Source organism: Idiotropiscis lumnitzeri, chromosome 1, assembly GCF_059441095.1.
Source record: "Idiotropiscis lumnitzeri isolate Australia: NSW breed Sydney's pygmy pipehorse chromosome 1, RoL_Ilum_1.0, whole genome shotgun sequence".
Taxonomy (NCBI): Eukaryota; Metazoa; Chordata; class Actinopteri; order Syngnathiformes; family Syngnathidae; genus Idiotropiscis; species Idiotropiscis lumnitzeri.
The window spans coordinates 29318251-29334840 of record NC_142391.1 but is presented as its reverse complement, the minus strand read 5'-3'; positions in this window follow the sequence as shown (position 1 = coordinate 29334840).

The window sequence follows — 16590 nt, the reverse complement described above, 5'->3', positions numbered from 1 at the left end:
GCTACCGCATACCTGCTGCTTGCTAAAACATTCCATATGTGGCTTCTGTCGCACAGGAAAGGATCACAGCACACAATAGTCCTTTCTTTGGCCGCGACTGAATACAAACCGGTGTCTGATTTTATATTTGGTCTTGCATGTTTATACTTAGGGAGAGGAAGTATAAGAGGGACACCAAAAAGCATCATGATGGATTATGTTCCTTCATTGGGTTCACGTGCAAAATGTGATTGTGATTCTAAGTGGTTCTAGTTTAGTGCAATTAAAGCATGATAAATGTGCGTACATACACAATGTGGCTGAAAGATTTTCATCAGCGATTAACCAGTGATAAAGACTCTTAAGAATGTTTTTTTTTTCCGCTCCCTTATTCGCTCGTAAAACATTTGGATCAATTGAAATGTTATCACGGACTCTGTGATTGTTGACGCGAAGGATGGCATATACATTTAGACGATCTTTCTCTATTTCTCTCTATGTTTTTTTCTAACAGGTTACCTTGTGGCACCAAGCTGCCTCTAACAGGTCGGTCTTTGTACTACGACAGACGTCTGGTTAGAGAGAGGAAACTCATGATTGCTGGTGAAGATTATTTATGGTTTGGTGACGTGCTGAGTTGGTGATCTTGAGGATACCACCCACTGAGAGCAGTTAGCGCACATTTGGCAATTTTTCTTCTGTCATCACCTGAGGGGGCTCATGAATTTGATGCCATCCAGAAAATAAAGTCCTTTTAACTGTCTTTCATGATACATGTACAGTATAATTGCATCATGGAAGCTTGGTGGCCAACATTGTCTATAACAGGGATTTGTATTTGACGAAATTTACCTCGACTGGCAGGGGAAAATAATCATCAACGTTAACACAATTTTAATTTTTTAAATCAATTTCCACAAACATTTGAGATTGAATCAACAGCAGTTCTTTGCTCTATATACTCAATTTTATCTTGTCAAGCAGTTGCATGCAATACAAATCTGGATCCAGACATATTTAGTAGTCTCCCATTTTTCAAGTCGTGCTCTGTTTTTCCTGACAAAGTGATTCAGCAACAAAGGAATAAATTCTACAAGTTAGATTTTTAATTCAATGCATGATCAATGGATTATTATGTCTATGTTTGGTCTTCAAAAATGTTTCTCATTGAATAATATGTCATTTGGAGTGATATAGAACTGCAGTGCATCATACATAAAGCTGTGTCATAGTTAATTAGGTCGCGCAATGGGAAAAAAAATTTGCTTTTACTATGAGGCTGTGCAACTCTAAATAGGTGTCAACAAGAAATCTGATCATATAAAAAACATATTCTTAAAATAAAATATGTATCAAAATAGCATTAGTGTCTTTATAAAGGCAAATGTTTAATAAGTTGAACTTCATTTATCGTAGTAGATACGTTCTCGACTAGACCAGCAGTCGGCAACCCGCGGCTCCGGAGCCTCATGCGGCTCTTTCATCCTCATAATGCGGCTCTGATTGGCTTGGGAAAATAAATTACAATTATTTATTTTTTTATTTAATTGAAGTGTGTTTTATTTGTGTTAGTTTTTATATTCTTTTAGTTCTAAATTTGAAGATTATTGTGATCTTGAAATATTAAAATATTAATTAAATTATTTGATATTATTTTTGTCACGATCCGTCTGTTGCGCTCCCAGCGAGTGGGCGTGGCCCGGCGTCTCCGCTCCCGGAAGCGGCCACGAGCCGGACGCGCTCCCGATCGCCACAGCTGCGCCTCATTGGGACTCTGATTACGGACTATTTAAGCGTTGCTCATGCGCTTGCTCATGGTCTTGTTCATAGTTTGTTCTCCTCGTGATTTGCTCTCGTTTTTGTCATTTGCGTATTTTGTCCTTGGTTTGCTCACAGCTACTTTACGGCTCGCTTTAAGTTTTCTCGTTCCAATTGGTCTTGTCTTCACCCTTTTTGTGGTAAGCATTGTTTTTTGGTTCCTTGCGTTGCAAGCGATTTCTGTTCTTTCCTTATTTATTTCCTGGAGTGACCCGGTCACCCAGCGTTTTCCGTTTCGCCCTCCCGGCGGTGGTAATCATAGAACCCTTGCGGTTAGTAAATTTATAAATATTGATCCTATAGTGATTATTGTGTGTTGCTTGTCGGCCTTCAATAAACGCCCTGTCAATCCTACCTCCTGAGTCTGCGCTTAAGGGTCCACCTTACACCGCTTCAGGCTGGGAAGCGGTCCTGACAATTTTTTTGTCGCTCAAAATAGACGTCACATAATTTTCTCCGTAGCACTTCATAAGACATAACCACACTATAGTTGTTTATACAAAGTGTAAAGGTAAGAAAAAGCAATATATACAGTGTTATCTTCATTTTAGATAAGATAAATGGATATAAGGATGACGCCTCATGGCATTTTTCTGCTTTCGTTTGCTACATGGACAATTTAAATTCAGCTTTTTAATTTATTTGAAAGAGACATTCATTGTTATTATTTTTCAAGAATTCAAAATGTTCAAAATGTGTTCATTAAATGAATAAAATGTAATTTTCTCTGTAGCACGTGGATTTCATAAGAAACATGCTGCGGTAAAGTAGTAGAAGTTTTTTTTTTTTCATTTTAGATGTGCGGCTCCCAGTGTTTTCTTTTCCGTGGAAATCGGGTTCAAATGGCTCTTTCGGTGTCAAAGGTTGCCGACCGCTGGACTAGACTAACCTGCAATAGGTGACAAACGGTATATAGATTCCTTTTGCCCTTCCACACACATTAAAGATGGTTTAACTTACTTTTTAAACATACGCAAGTTAATGAAAACACTTTTTGAATACATTACATGAAACAATCAAAAACTTAAAAAAAAAAAAATCACAACATAGAGGGGGATGTGAACAAAGTCCTTAGATTCTGTAGATGTGCCTAATATTGTGACCAGATGCCAATGGAGATGAAAACTAAGCCGTTGACACATGCTTAGCCAAAACGTAAAGACATTAGTTAGTTTCTGCATTTTGATGAAGCGGGCCTGCCTGCTGCACGTTTTCTGTACATCTTGATATGTTACTGCCCTAGTGGAGGAGGTGTCAAAACAGTCACAATCAACAGCAATACACGTCTGATCCTGCCTGACAGACTGCCACATTTGTCAGGAAGTCAGCTAGATATTTAACACAGAAATAGCTGAGCTACTGTTCCCCAGGAGCGTTTACTACCTGACAGTAATCTCAGGGAGGTGTCACTCTCACATGCACCGGTGAGCGCATAATACATCTACATACGTGTGCGCACACACACATCCCTGCACATTGCACCCACTGTTCTTCGCAGCTCTTGGAACGAAGCGTAAAAAAGTGATTGAGTGGGTTGCTCCAGTTATGAATTTAATGATGCCAAGATCCCGCGCCCACACAGACACGAGTGTGCAGCACCAACACATACACAGGTTTGGATTGATTTGTACTGAGATAATTAATGAGCAATGGTAAATATTATTCTGCGTACAAGTCACCCAGTGCCACGCTGGGTAATTTGTTGTACCGTTCAATTGCCAAGTGACAAACAATTTAGTAGGATGATTTAATATTTTTTTATTGTAACAATCTACCACAAGCATCAACTGGCTGTAGTAGAGTGAGTATTCTCTAGTACGGAATCATATTTGCATTGTTCAATCTCTCCGTATAACAGAATTTCCTTTTGTGGGAAATGACTATGGTACAACTGTGACGCGTGCTGCCCCTGCACTGTTCTTCACGCATGCGCACACAAACCCACACATCACGCACAGACTTGTCACAATGCTCGCAACACCCGTATGAACGTAAAGCATGTTAACAAAATGCAGCTTGTTTTTTAGCTTCTTCTTCCACTCACTCACTCTCTCACTTTACATCCCCTCCCTCACCACACAAGACGTCAATGCTGAGCTGATGTCGTGCAACGAACTTTTGAAGCCATCCGCGGGACGCTTCAAAGTCCTCTATGCCCATAGAAAGCGCTATTGAGCTAGCCTTCTCTCTAATTAGCGGTCCAGTTAGCGGGAAGTTTTTAGCACGACAAGAGTTAAAGCCTTCCAGGACACGTTCCTTTACGCCGCTGTACTTTTTCCATCAAACCTCTGAGCAGGTAAACTGCCGGAATCGCACTGAGCCAGAATCCATTCCTAGTTTTTTTTTTTTTTTTTTACTTTGTATCCCGCTTCGCTTAATCGGCTGCATTTCACTCTCTCTTCCACGGTCATTACCGTTCTTCTCCGTTTGGATGCCATGATGTGCAGGCAGAAATGTAAATGAATGAATTTTAAATCTTTCGCAATTTTAGTAAAACTCATGCCAAAGAAGTCATTTAAATGTCGCCGTTCTGGATCCGATCATGGCAGAGCAGTCAAAGTTTTTCCGTTGTATGGAGCGGGAACTGCTTGAGTTTGCGCAACTGCAGGCTTCGCTATGGCTTCCGGGTTCCGGATATGGGAATTTCCGTTGTGAGGAATCAATCGTTAATGTAATATGAAATATGAAATGTGCCGGAACTTTACGACTCTGTTGTAAACACCAGGAAGCCCTGACACGCTGCCTCACTACCCACAATGCTTCTGTGTAGATGACCCACAGATGACCCGTATCACCGCTGCTGCGCATGTGCGCCCGAGACAGGCATATAGTCAGCGGGGAAAAGCGCGAGACGAGGTTGTTTTAAGAGAAAAGCAATGCACCAAATAAATAAACTCGTCAACTACTTAAAGTAATTGTCGACAATATGGACCGTCGGCGTCGTCGTGATTAATCAACTATTCTTGGCAGCCCTAGCACACACACACACGCTCAGAGACATACTGTCGGCAGGCAGCCTAAGTTTCCTCTGTTCTTGCTGGTTTGCATGAAAGGCATAAATAAGTAATTGTTTCTGCATGATAGGTCTGTAACTAGCAGTGACAGTTAGAGAGCATTGACTTTTAGAATCTCAGATGGGACTCCTGTGTGTGTGTGGGGGGGGGGGGGGGGTGCGCGTGTGTGTGTGCGTGTGTTTGTGTGTAGGTATGCGCGTGTGTGTGCATGTGTGGGGGTGACTCGACCGGTTGAGTGCCTGTGCATGTGATCTCATGTTCTTCCCCCATCCCTCGTTTACCTCATGAAGGCTGAAAAAGACTGAAGCCTAGGGGAGCGAGAGTTTTTTTTTGTCAATTGCAAATGCACCTGTAAAGATTTGGGGCAAGAACAGTGTATTATTGCTGGATATTGCAGAGAAGTAATTATAAAATATACCGGTTAAGTATATCTCTCATAAGCAAAGGCCTGAATTAAAAGATAATACAGAAAATGTTATATGCATACATACTTGGAGTGGATCTGGTTTATAATAGATTTGGAGAGAGAGAGAAATTTATTGTCTTAATACGCCCTGATTTCACCAATCAATCAAATGTGACTGCCGACCAGTCCTGGTTGCATAGCTTTATGGTATAGCATAACCCACAAAACTAGATCTGTGCATAACCTCATAAAATAAAAAATATATTCCATAGAATCCAACCTAACTCCTGCGCTGTGATAGGCCAGTCTGCACTTCCTGTGTGTGGCTGAGCAAAAGGTTTTTTGGAAGAATTCCAAGACATCCTGGTCGTTGTTAAAGACTAAATCCTGATTGAACAAGAGGGTAGGTAGAATTCACGTTTTTTCATGGTTGTGGTTTTTCATGGGTATGGTCAGATGTTTTTTTTTTGTGAACCTGGATGACAGGTCCACAAAAAAAGCAGCAGGAGCCAACATAAGGCAAACAATGGAAAGATGAAAACTCAACATGATGGTGGGGGAAGGTCAGAAGCTTAAAAAAAAACAAAAAAAAACAGGGAAAACATTAAGAAGAAGGCCAAGGACAAAATGACAAGAATAAGGGTCATTGTTAAAATTGCGAGGGACGCGTGATGAGGAAGAGATGAAATCAGGGCGGGGCCACAGAGGCAGGAAACACAAACAAAGGGTAATTAAGTGGAAATAATGAAGGACTATTTTTGAATACGTTGTATACAACTAAAAATAACATACAAATTCCAGTTTTCGAGCACAAGCTAAAAGACTCCCAACCGCCCATATAGGCCTAACAGGTTTTTGGAACTCACCTCTTATCTATTTTCCAGCAACAGGCTGAGTTTATCCTTCAGAATGTGCTATCGTTGGAATGCAGTCGAAGCGACAACCAAATCCTGGTATTCATTTAATGGAAGTTGAGCTGAATTATAAATTAAATAGGGGCAGTGGTGTTACTATATATATATATATATATATATATATATATATATATATATATATATATATATATATATATATATATTTGTATTAAAAAATATAATCACATCTAGACAAGTTTATCAATTAAATCAATTAGAGTGGTGCCTTGCGATGACTTACACGTTTTGCGAGATACAAGCCGTCGTTTAGATGTTTTGGGGTTTTTTTGCTTTGACTTGTGAGGAAACAATTGAAAATACAAGCATTGTAGGATGGCAGTGAACTTAACTCGCTTCCCAACAAGCAGCAGTTTGTCATATAATGAACAATTCTTCAAAAATGAGACTTCAAGATGTTTATTGCCGCTTGCAGTTGCAGTTCACTGTCAAACTAAACATGAAAGCAAATTACATGTTGTGGAGGCTCTTTGTGCGTACAACCACGCAACTTTGCCGTGAAGTAGAAGCTCTGATTAGGGTCGCACTGTAAAGCTGTCTGCAATTATTACACGTCATCCCTTTGCTCAAATTAAGCGCAATTGAGGATTAAGTGGCTTGGACAATGGTTGGTTGGTTGGTTGGTTGGATTAAGATGCTTACTTTGGCTCTCAATTGCTTTTTCACACAACTGAATATTGCTTCCGTGTTTTTGAGTCTCACACTCTTGCTCTTCTGCTCTGTCAGTTCTCAGTTCAACTCTCAATTAAAGGGCCAGTACACGCAACTGCAAATATTTGCATTCTATACCCGCTTTACTTGACACTACTAGGGATGATTAAAGGGAGGGATGAAAACGCACTTTCAGCCTTGATGGGCCTGAAGGTCATCATGGAATTATTGCTTATTATTATGTTTCAGAAAGCATCCCCTGTTAGAAGGGGAACATTCAACATTCGTGGCAAGCATGTGTGAGATTAATATTTTCAATACAGTAGTAATAAATGTAATAAAAAACGTACTATATTTTTATCTAATGTCATTACTGTGTGTAGAGACATGGTTTGAGTACAAGAATTGGCCACATACATTGTCGCTCATTATAATCATTTGAAATGAAACCCTGAAGATTAGTTCGTTTGTTCATGCTTCTGGTAAATGCATCATTCAAACGCAGACATTTAGTGCAACACTGAACTGCAAAAAAATTGTATCAAAATGGGAAATTGCTTTCTTTCTTTCTTTGTCAGTAAGAATAATGGGTACCCCCAAAAAAATGTGTCATTTGCTTGCTTGCCTTGTTGCTGCGCAAAAATCCAGTGCGGGATGGAACTGATTATAGGAGAATCACTCGGAAGGAATACATTGGCATTGAGGAAGGAAGCAGATGTTCCCCTGACATTTTGCATTATGATCCAAATCTTCATTGCAGCTGTTGATCCCCTTCCAGACCTGACCCCCATCGTCTCAAGTCTCGGGCTGAGCCTGACCAGGGGAAGGTGGTTATGAGTGATTTAATGGCATGTACACATGCTCCCTCCTGAATAAGTCATCCTGCGTCTGCGTACACACCCATAGCGCTCATCTATTTTTCAATCTGACTTCCATTCTCACTCACATTCTGTCTCCACGCCCAGCGGCCTCCATATTTGTCTTTATTCTTACTTTTTTAATCTCACTCTCTTGGTAGTTTGAAAATAGCACTCAATAATGTGCTCTAAAAGGTTCCACTGGGAGAAACAAATTGCGTGTTTTTCTTTTTTTGTTTTTTTTGTTTTTTTTGTTCAAGTGCCTTTTTTAGCCGAATTATATGACAATGAAGCCTTTCATTTTGATGACACGTTAGGGACTGGTAGATGATCACCCAGGAAACAACCCATTAAATTCTGGACATGATCTGTAAGGTTAAAGTTAGGATGTTGAAAATATGGACGACAATGACTAGAGATATACAAACAAAACTGTCGTTGAAACAAGATTCGGAACAATGTTACTGATATATTATTTGAGGTTATTCTTATAGTTAACTTTGCACTCACAATATATGGCACATCTGGAAATTCTCATGAATCAAATGTAAAGAATAATACCAAAAATGCTCACTTTACAAATACACATAATGGTACTGTAGATTGGTATACCACATTGTATTAATTACCTCCACTAAAGGTGTTATGTGCGTATAAGTGCAAAATCTTAACACTGTGAATCATTTTCTTGACTTTCTCAATAATAAAGCAGTCATTCAACTCAAGAGTTAATTGCTTGGCGTTAGAAGAGGTCTGTGCTCATTAGAATACCACCCCGTCCATCTACTGGGTTGTCTTTTGGATAGAATACAGCTGGGAGGGAAACGCATGGGAAAAAGAAGCGGGTTGTCTTTTTTTACGGTCTCTGGCCTTTGGTGGTATCGCGGCTCACACAGCTGACTTTCATGCCGCTAGCGTGGGATCAATTCCCATTTAATGTGCAATTCGCCCTGTGACTGGCTGGTGATCGGACCAGGGTGGAGTCTGACTTTCACCCTAAATCATTTTACTATACTGCCTTTTCATGGTCGCAATAAGATGGAGATTATTCCAGCTGGCAATATGCGAAAGGCAGAGTACACCCATGACTGGTCGTCTGGTCATGACAACGCACAGAGTGAAATACTGAGTGGAAAGTCACTCTGTGGAAAGTGAACCCACGCTGAAGCCAGCCGAGTGAGCCGTTACAATGTCAATGATTTAATTTAATTATAGTGAGTATATTGGTGGAAGGATGATGAGGATGGAGCTGGCAGGGAAAAGAGCTAGAAGTGTATAGATGGAGTGAAGGAAAACACGAGGGCAAGTTGGATATCCAAAGCGCAATTTAGTAGCACTCCCTTTAAATTCCAACTTCTACTGTACAAGTAAATCACATGTGACAGAAAGTCAAAGAAATGTTTACTGGCCATTTGAATCTCCAGATTTAAACCCTATGAAGAACTGAATAAAGGGAGCAGCTGTCAATTAACAGTTCAGATACTTTTGTTCATGTGAAAATGGGTGATTTCAACCAAAAGGCTAAGACGTGTACCAAATCCACTTATCTTGCATCTTTTGACGTCAGACACCAAATGTTTCAAGTCTAGGGCAAAAATAAGGACCCAACAATACCCTTCATAACATGATTCATACATACTGTTCATCAATGTTACAAGGCCAGTGTGAAGGAATAAAGCTCGACGTTTGAGAAATCTAGTCATAACTTTTCTTCAACTGCAAGATAAAGGGCAAGGCTGAAAAAATTCTGACAGAAATTCATCGATTGGATGCTGCCAATCACGCCTCATTCCTTCCTCACAGCGCTCAATAAGCCTCAAAAGTGAGTCCATCAACTAGGAATCAGGGTTCAAACAGAGCCAGCTTTAAGACTCCAGCCTCTGTGACCTGAAACAGGATATGCTTGATGAAAAGTGGCAGTCAATCTTATGCCAACAGTCAGCTGAGTTAGACGCTGAAGTCACCCTGAACAGGATAGGTGTTGATGGGAATGGAAGGACAGAATGGGATAATTACTCCCGCAGAGGAAGACTTTAATAAGCTGTATTACAACGTGGGAAAAACAACATTTATCAAGTTTGTAAGATCTGTTAGCTAAATTAGCAGGACAATGAAGACTTATGTAAAAATGATCCGCATAACATGATTTATATCTCACCGTAACACAGGTCACATTCTGGTTTTGTCCCAGTAGCACCTCAAAGGATTATTTAGATTTATAACAATGGCTATACATCTTTACTGTATCATTGGAGCATTAATGGCATTATGATCAGCTGCTCTGCATTCCACCTTCGACAGACTTTGTCTTTGAGTCACTAAATGATTGATGGCTCAGAAGAAAGAGAATGTAGGTCACGATGGGTGATGGTCGACAAAAAGCAGCATAAATCTGATTGGGCTGATTACCAGATATGGTGATAAATTATAGCCACAACAGATGTATTTAAAAAAATAAAACAAATTTAAAAGGAAAAAGTTATAAGATAAATGTGTTTTACACTGATCATGTGATGGTGTGGAGATTGGAGGTCAGGTATGGAAATGTGTGTTTTTAAAACTTTCAGGCGGAACATTTGAAGTTGTCACACATATCCTGTATCAGGATATGGATGTGTTTAAATCATGTAAAAAGACACATCAGTCAGACAGTTGGAATCACTCAAAGACTGATGCCAAAACACGGGCAGATGAAGACGACCTGCTCTAAGCATCAGTCCAAATACTATCTGAGCAAATGCAGCACAGATGTGTGCAATCCAAAACATGCTTTGCTACTCAGATTTATGACTTCAATAAAAGAGGACACGACATTGTGAATGTCTAATAACAAGACTAAGATAGAACTGTTTAGAGAAGTACAAAACAACCGATTGAGATATGACTATTAAAGAATGAATGAATGCTCCTTCACATTTTGGAAGGTGGAGCAGACAGAGAACCCAATGCCAGTATACAAAGTCTGACTACAGAGCAGAAGAATTTTGGTTTGGCTCAAGCTACAGTGGCTCGCTCAAAAAATGTATCAGAGGTATTTCCCAATAAACTCTTGCACTTTGAACTTGGACACTGCAAAAATTGAGAATGGCTGATAACCAGTCCATGGTTTACCTCAGTTTTTGTCCAAAGTCAGCTTCGATAGGCCGCAGATCCCCCGGGACCAGGACAAGGAAGGGCAGTATAATAGAAAGTGAATGAATGGCTGGATGTTCTGCTGGCAGGGGCCACCTAAAAATACAAAGATTGTTTGGAGCTGAGTTTGAACTGAGAAGCCTTGGAATGTGGTTCGAATTTGGTGACAAAATATCAATGGATACATTTTGAATGATTCCTGGAATTGGACATAATTAACCAAAAAGAGAAGGAAAAAGATACATATATAAAATTGTAGACTACCTGTATCCTTTATGGCAGTGGTCCCCAATCTTTTATCCGCCGCTGACCTGTTCATAAAAATCCATAAATTTTGCGGACCAACAACCGATGAAAGGGGGTGGGTAATGGTAACAGCTAGCTGCTAGCCAGTAGTAGCGGTAGAAACTCATGCCGGTGTCAAACAATGACGGCGTAATTAACTAGCGAATTAATTTCCATCCTAAAGTAGCGACTGAATATGATTTGGGGATGGCGTTGTGTTGATGTTGGAGGCACTGGCAACTATGTAATGTCAATTAAAACTGCAAGCAAGCCGACAGGTCGAAAACGGAAGTCAAGGTAGCAATTACGCCACCACGAGGGCCAACTTCAAAGTAAAAGTCTACTAAGGCTGTTGCATTGGCATCAATGACTTAATTGTTTAGATTTATATTGAAGTTAGCCTTTGCGAGGGCGGCGTGTTCTTTGAGTACGTTTACGGGTTCTTCACACGTGTGAAAAGACGGTTACAAGACAAAAGAAAAAAATCCGTTATTAATTTGAGAGCTTGTTTAACCTCAAGCCAAAATGCTCCCATATATGCGATTTACGTGATCCATGTGCGGTTTCAGCTTCTCCAGTTATTATAGTGATTGTGGACTAATCATGTTGCCTTAATGTGATCACGCATAGTTTTATTTTCGTGCCCAGTCTGAAACGTGGCGCTTTATCCGTAGGGATCACGGGTCAAAGATGATTCGTTGCACCACTAGTCACGGAGAGAAGCTTTTTAAAATAAGATATTTTTTATCTTCAAATAAAAATTACCTAGAAGAACTGAAAATTTATTTTCTTTCATCTGTGCCACCCACCGGTCTGTTCCAAAGTGGCCCGCGGACTGGAATGACTCGCGGCCCAGCGGTTGGGGACCTCTGCATTATGGCATGGGATTTTTGAAAGATTTTTTGGGGTTCAATTCACAATTGTCCAGTGGTTAGTATGTCTGACTCATTTCTGAGGTTTGATGTTCCAATCTTGGTTCCAGCCTCTCTCCCAAAGATCACACTAATGGGGACAAACGTCATTGAAAATTGATGGATCGATGGACTCATGTTGGAAACACTTATAAAAAAATATGTGTGTGTGTGCGTGTGTTTGTGTTGTGGAAGGAAATTGTTTTCCAGGGCTTGAAGAGATCAAATGACGACATAGAAGATTAAAAGGATGCACTGTTATTCAAATAGAGGACACCACCTATGGTGCTCTCCTTAGGTGATATAGCCACAATTATGTATTTACAGTACATTGTTGGGTATCATACAGTATTCATGATGACATTACATCTATATTGCATTACCTCTTGCCCCAGATTTTAGCTTGAGCATTTTGACACACATTGGACTGACTCACGGACAGCCCTCTTTTGTTCCATCAAGTTTCTCCAGTGAAAGAATTCCGTTTAATCTCCAGTCTGTCTGTGAAAGCAGGCTGTAAAGTAAACGTGTTGCAATGGAGAGATCAGCAAACAACAAAAGGTCTGAAAGAGAGTTACTGCTGAGCTCTGTCTGCATCTTTGAGAAACTGCGAGAGTGATGCTGGGCGCTCCAAAGGTCCAAAAAGAGACAAATGGAGGGCTGAGAAAGGATTTAAAAAATAATAAGAAGGTGAAAGGCATGGAGAAAAGTCAGGTTGAAGGGCAGTGAAGAGAAAAAGCTGGTGTCATGACGAGAGAAAAATACTCCAATCAGCATGGACAGGAGGACAGGTGATGGAAGGATAATGACAGAGGGAGGGGTCCGCTCGACCTCTGCTGACATTTCCTTGCTTGTAGCTGCTGGGAAGACATGAAGGAAGTGGGTGCAGTGTTGGGATATCCTGTTGCCTGCATGCCAGACCCTCGTCCTCCCACTTTGGGAAGTCTGCGCCAGGATGAGGTGGCGTGCAAGCACAACACAAACATGCACGAGGGCCAATCATACACGTTTTGCAGTGACGCACACATGAGCAGATGGATAGGCAAGCCGTCACTCATGCACAACACAAACTACAGTGGAACCTCTGAAGTCAAAAGTCACAGAAGCACTGGCGGAGCTGGAGGCGTGGCCTTAGGGCTCCTGCCCCAACCAACACCCCCTGTATATGCTTGGACTCCCCAGGTGCCAGGCGATATAATTAACTTTTGGGTATTTTCTGATTATTATTATTTCTCCACAGAATATCTTTTACAGCATATATTTTGTTTGTTTGTTTTTGTATCCCTTTATCCACTGATTTTAGCTCACAGCATTTGCTTCTGACAAGCGATGTGCTGCATAGCAGTAGCTGATTGTGACTGTCTGGCGATGTGTCCATGCGGCTTGGTGATGAAGTGCTGCCTCCACCATGGAAAAGAGAATCTGTGCTGTCTTGAAGAGGCTGAATGTGCTTTGTTTTTTTAATTCTAGTTTCCAAGTGCAGCCACCTCTACTTTAGTCACCACGGTAACGAAATTGTACCAGCAGTATATGGGATGTCCAGTCACTATAAGTCAGGGGTGGGCAAGCTTTTTGATTGGCGGGCCACAATGGGTTCTAAAATTTGACAGAGGGGCCGGACCAGAAGGAGATGGATGGAGTGTTTTGGTAACCTAACGTTTAAAACGTTTAATGGGCCGCATGTGGCCCCCGGGCCGTAGTTTGCCCACGCCTGCAATAATGCAATATGTGTCTTGTATGATCCTTTTTTTTCGTTGAAACATAGCCTGTACCATTAATACTCGTTCTATGATGGTGACTGTCTAGAACCGATATTTATCTCTTCCATTTTGGATGTAGGGGTTCCTCTGTCAAACTGGTCTCAAACATGAGGCAGTTCCCAAATACAAATGGGATGCAACAGTTGAAAAAATAATAGTGAAGATGTTTCATGGTCAATCAGAATTTGCACAGAAATGATATAAGATCACATTCACCCTTGGTCCACACACCAGTCTAACTTTCTGGGATATCAGTTCTGTAGTTTGTACATAATTGGCTCAGTAAGTGATAAACATACAACAGTAACCAACAACTGGAGACCAAAATATAACCTCTCACCTCATATTTCTTGGCGTTGGCAGTGGTAATAAACACCTCTAGCTGTCCTAACAATGTTCTCAGCTAAGGTCACTTCCATTCAGGTCACCACATTTACCAGGAAATCAGACATAGTGGCTCTCTTACAAAGTATGCTGTCAGGTTTAAATGCCCATTTTGGGAGGGCTTACTGAAATAACTTACTAAATGTAACGGCCGAAATAAAACGCTAGCTGAATGGCCAGGAGGAACCAGACACCGTTGTTCATTTTCACCGCCGGCGGGGGAAAAGAGTGGGACAGAGAGGCCGCGAGCAGGCTGCTCGCGGCCGCCCCATGCAACTCCTCTCCCTCCTCTTCTCACCGGCTCGGCTTTTATTAGTTTGACTCAAGAATCACATGAAATTAGAATACAATGAAGGTCTGTTTAGCCTAAACTAAATCACCAGAATACAGGAGATTAATTAACAATGGTGGTCTGTTTTAGACTAAACTAATCAGCAGAAGACAGAAAACATCAATAACTAATCATCAGTAACTCTAGCAGGCAGAGAATCACAACTCACAGTGTAAAGGTCAATTTAACTATACACATCATCAGGATACAGTGTCTGTGTGCGTGTGTGCTAAAATAACAAGTAAGTGTCTATGTGTGTGTGTTTAAACATGAATGAGTGTATAAAAACATGATTATAAATACACAAACTGATTAACTATCCTCAGCCCATCTTACATTTCCCCCCTGTTGTGGATTTAAAAATCATGGCCTTATGGCTTTAAGACAGATCATCATAGTGAAATCATACAACAGTGATCAGTGGATGGGCGAAAACCTCTCATTAGGGAAAAATTCCCCTCTGCACAAAACGAGAACCTCATGGTCTGATGACCACTCGGGAATAAAACATAAATAAACATTTCAATATACCTAGTGAAAAATAATAAAATTGTCTCCACGCAGAGCTTGTCCCTGGGGTGACTTGATGAAGGCCCCTTGCCTTGTTGTAAGAGGAGACAGCTGTCTTTGCCTCTCGGATCTTCATGTATGGTGTGTGTGTGCGCACGTGTAGGGGGCAGGTGTAAAAGGTCCATGTGTTTTTACGTTTCAGTGTCCAGTTCGAGTTCGTCATTGTCCAGTTCGAATTCGTCATTCTCAACATCAATCAGGTTGTAATGGTACATTTGGGCAACAAACATGCGATTAACCATCCTCTTTGTCATAAAAATAATGCAACATGAACATACTACACATAACAAAATGAAAACTATAATTATCGCGATAAATCGTGTCTTTCAAATTCTTCATAGTGATCATAACATCAATAATTGTTTCATTTTTATAAAAAAATTTAAATGCAATAATGTTCTCCAATCAAGGCTGAAATTTTGTTATGTACGTCATTAATTTCCAAACATTATCTAATCCTTTTGTTCTGTGGCTCCAACATTCGTATCTGTGGCTGGTTGTGTGGTTCTGATGTGCGTGTGGTCCGAGATTGTGACTCAGGTGGGCTCCTTTTCGAGGGATTCGCGTTGCTAGGCCTTTCAGCTTGCACTGCGACTGGTGGATCCAGTCACCACGCCCCGCGACCTTTGCTGCCGCCGGGGTCACTGCCATCATCTGGCGAGGGCCATCTCAGCATTCACTTGTCCCAACGAAGTCGTTTCAACACCTTGAAGAAGATTTGGTCTCCCACACGGACGTGATTTCTCTGTGGATCAGAACACACTGACCAGTAATTGTGTCTTTGCATCTTTGTCTGTCAAACATGTCTTTCATGTGGACTGAGACCGATGTGCCAGTCGCTGGTGGTTCTGATGAACCTGAGAGTCCATGTGTGAAGCCATATAGGATTTCAAAAGGGGATAGTGTCCTTCCTTCGGCTGGCACTATCCTCATTGCTGTGATTGAAAAATAGTCTGGCCATTGTCTTTTTTTTTTTTTTCTCTTGATAAGTCTGGCCTTAATAGTTCCATGAGTGTCCCATTTCGTTACATCATTCACAAAATGCATCATTTTCACTTCAAATCACTTCTTGAAAGTCCAAATGTCAGGATAATTTGATTACACAACACTTTTTCCAACTGTTTTAGCATCATCATATCTTGTTGGAAACAACTTAACCCATTTTGATAACATTAATTACAACCAAACAACATTGCATCTCAAACAAATAACACATTGTCTAAAAAAAGTTTTTTTGTTGAAAAGTCTGTATGTGGGAACAATTTCATATCATACTTCCCCTCTGTTGACACACGACTATCTGCACGTGTGTCAATCATCTTATTCCTCTAATCAATGAATTAGGCAGCCAGGATTTGCCATCTGCCAATTTGCTTATCCTGTCCTCAGCAATGTTTGCACCTTTGTTCCCCCAATGTGTGCATTCAATTAGTGGTGTATTTTTCCTGGCGTGATATCAAATTGTCAAGTTGACTTGCTGTGAGTGTGTGTGTGAGTGTGTGTGTGTGTGTGTGTGTGTGTATGTGTTCATTTTCCTTTATAGTAATGCAGTGCCGACTT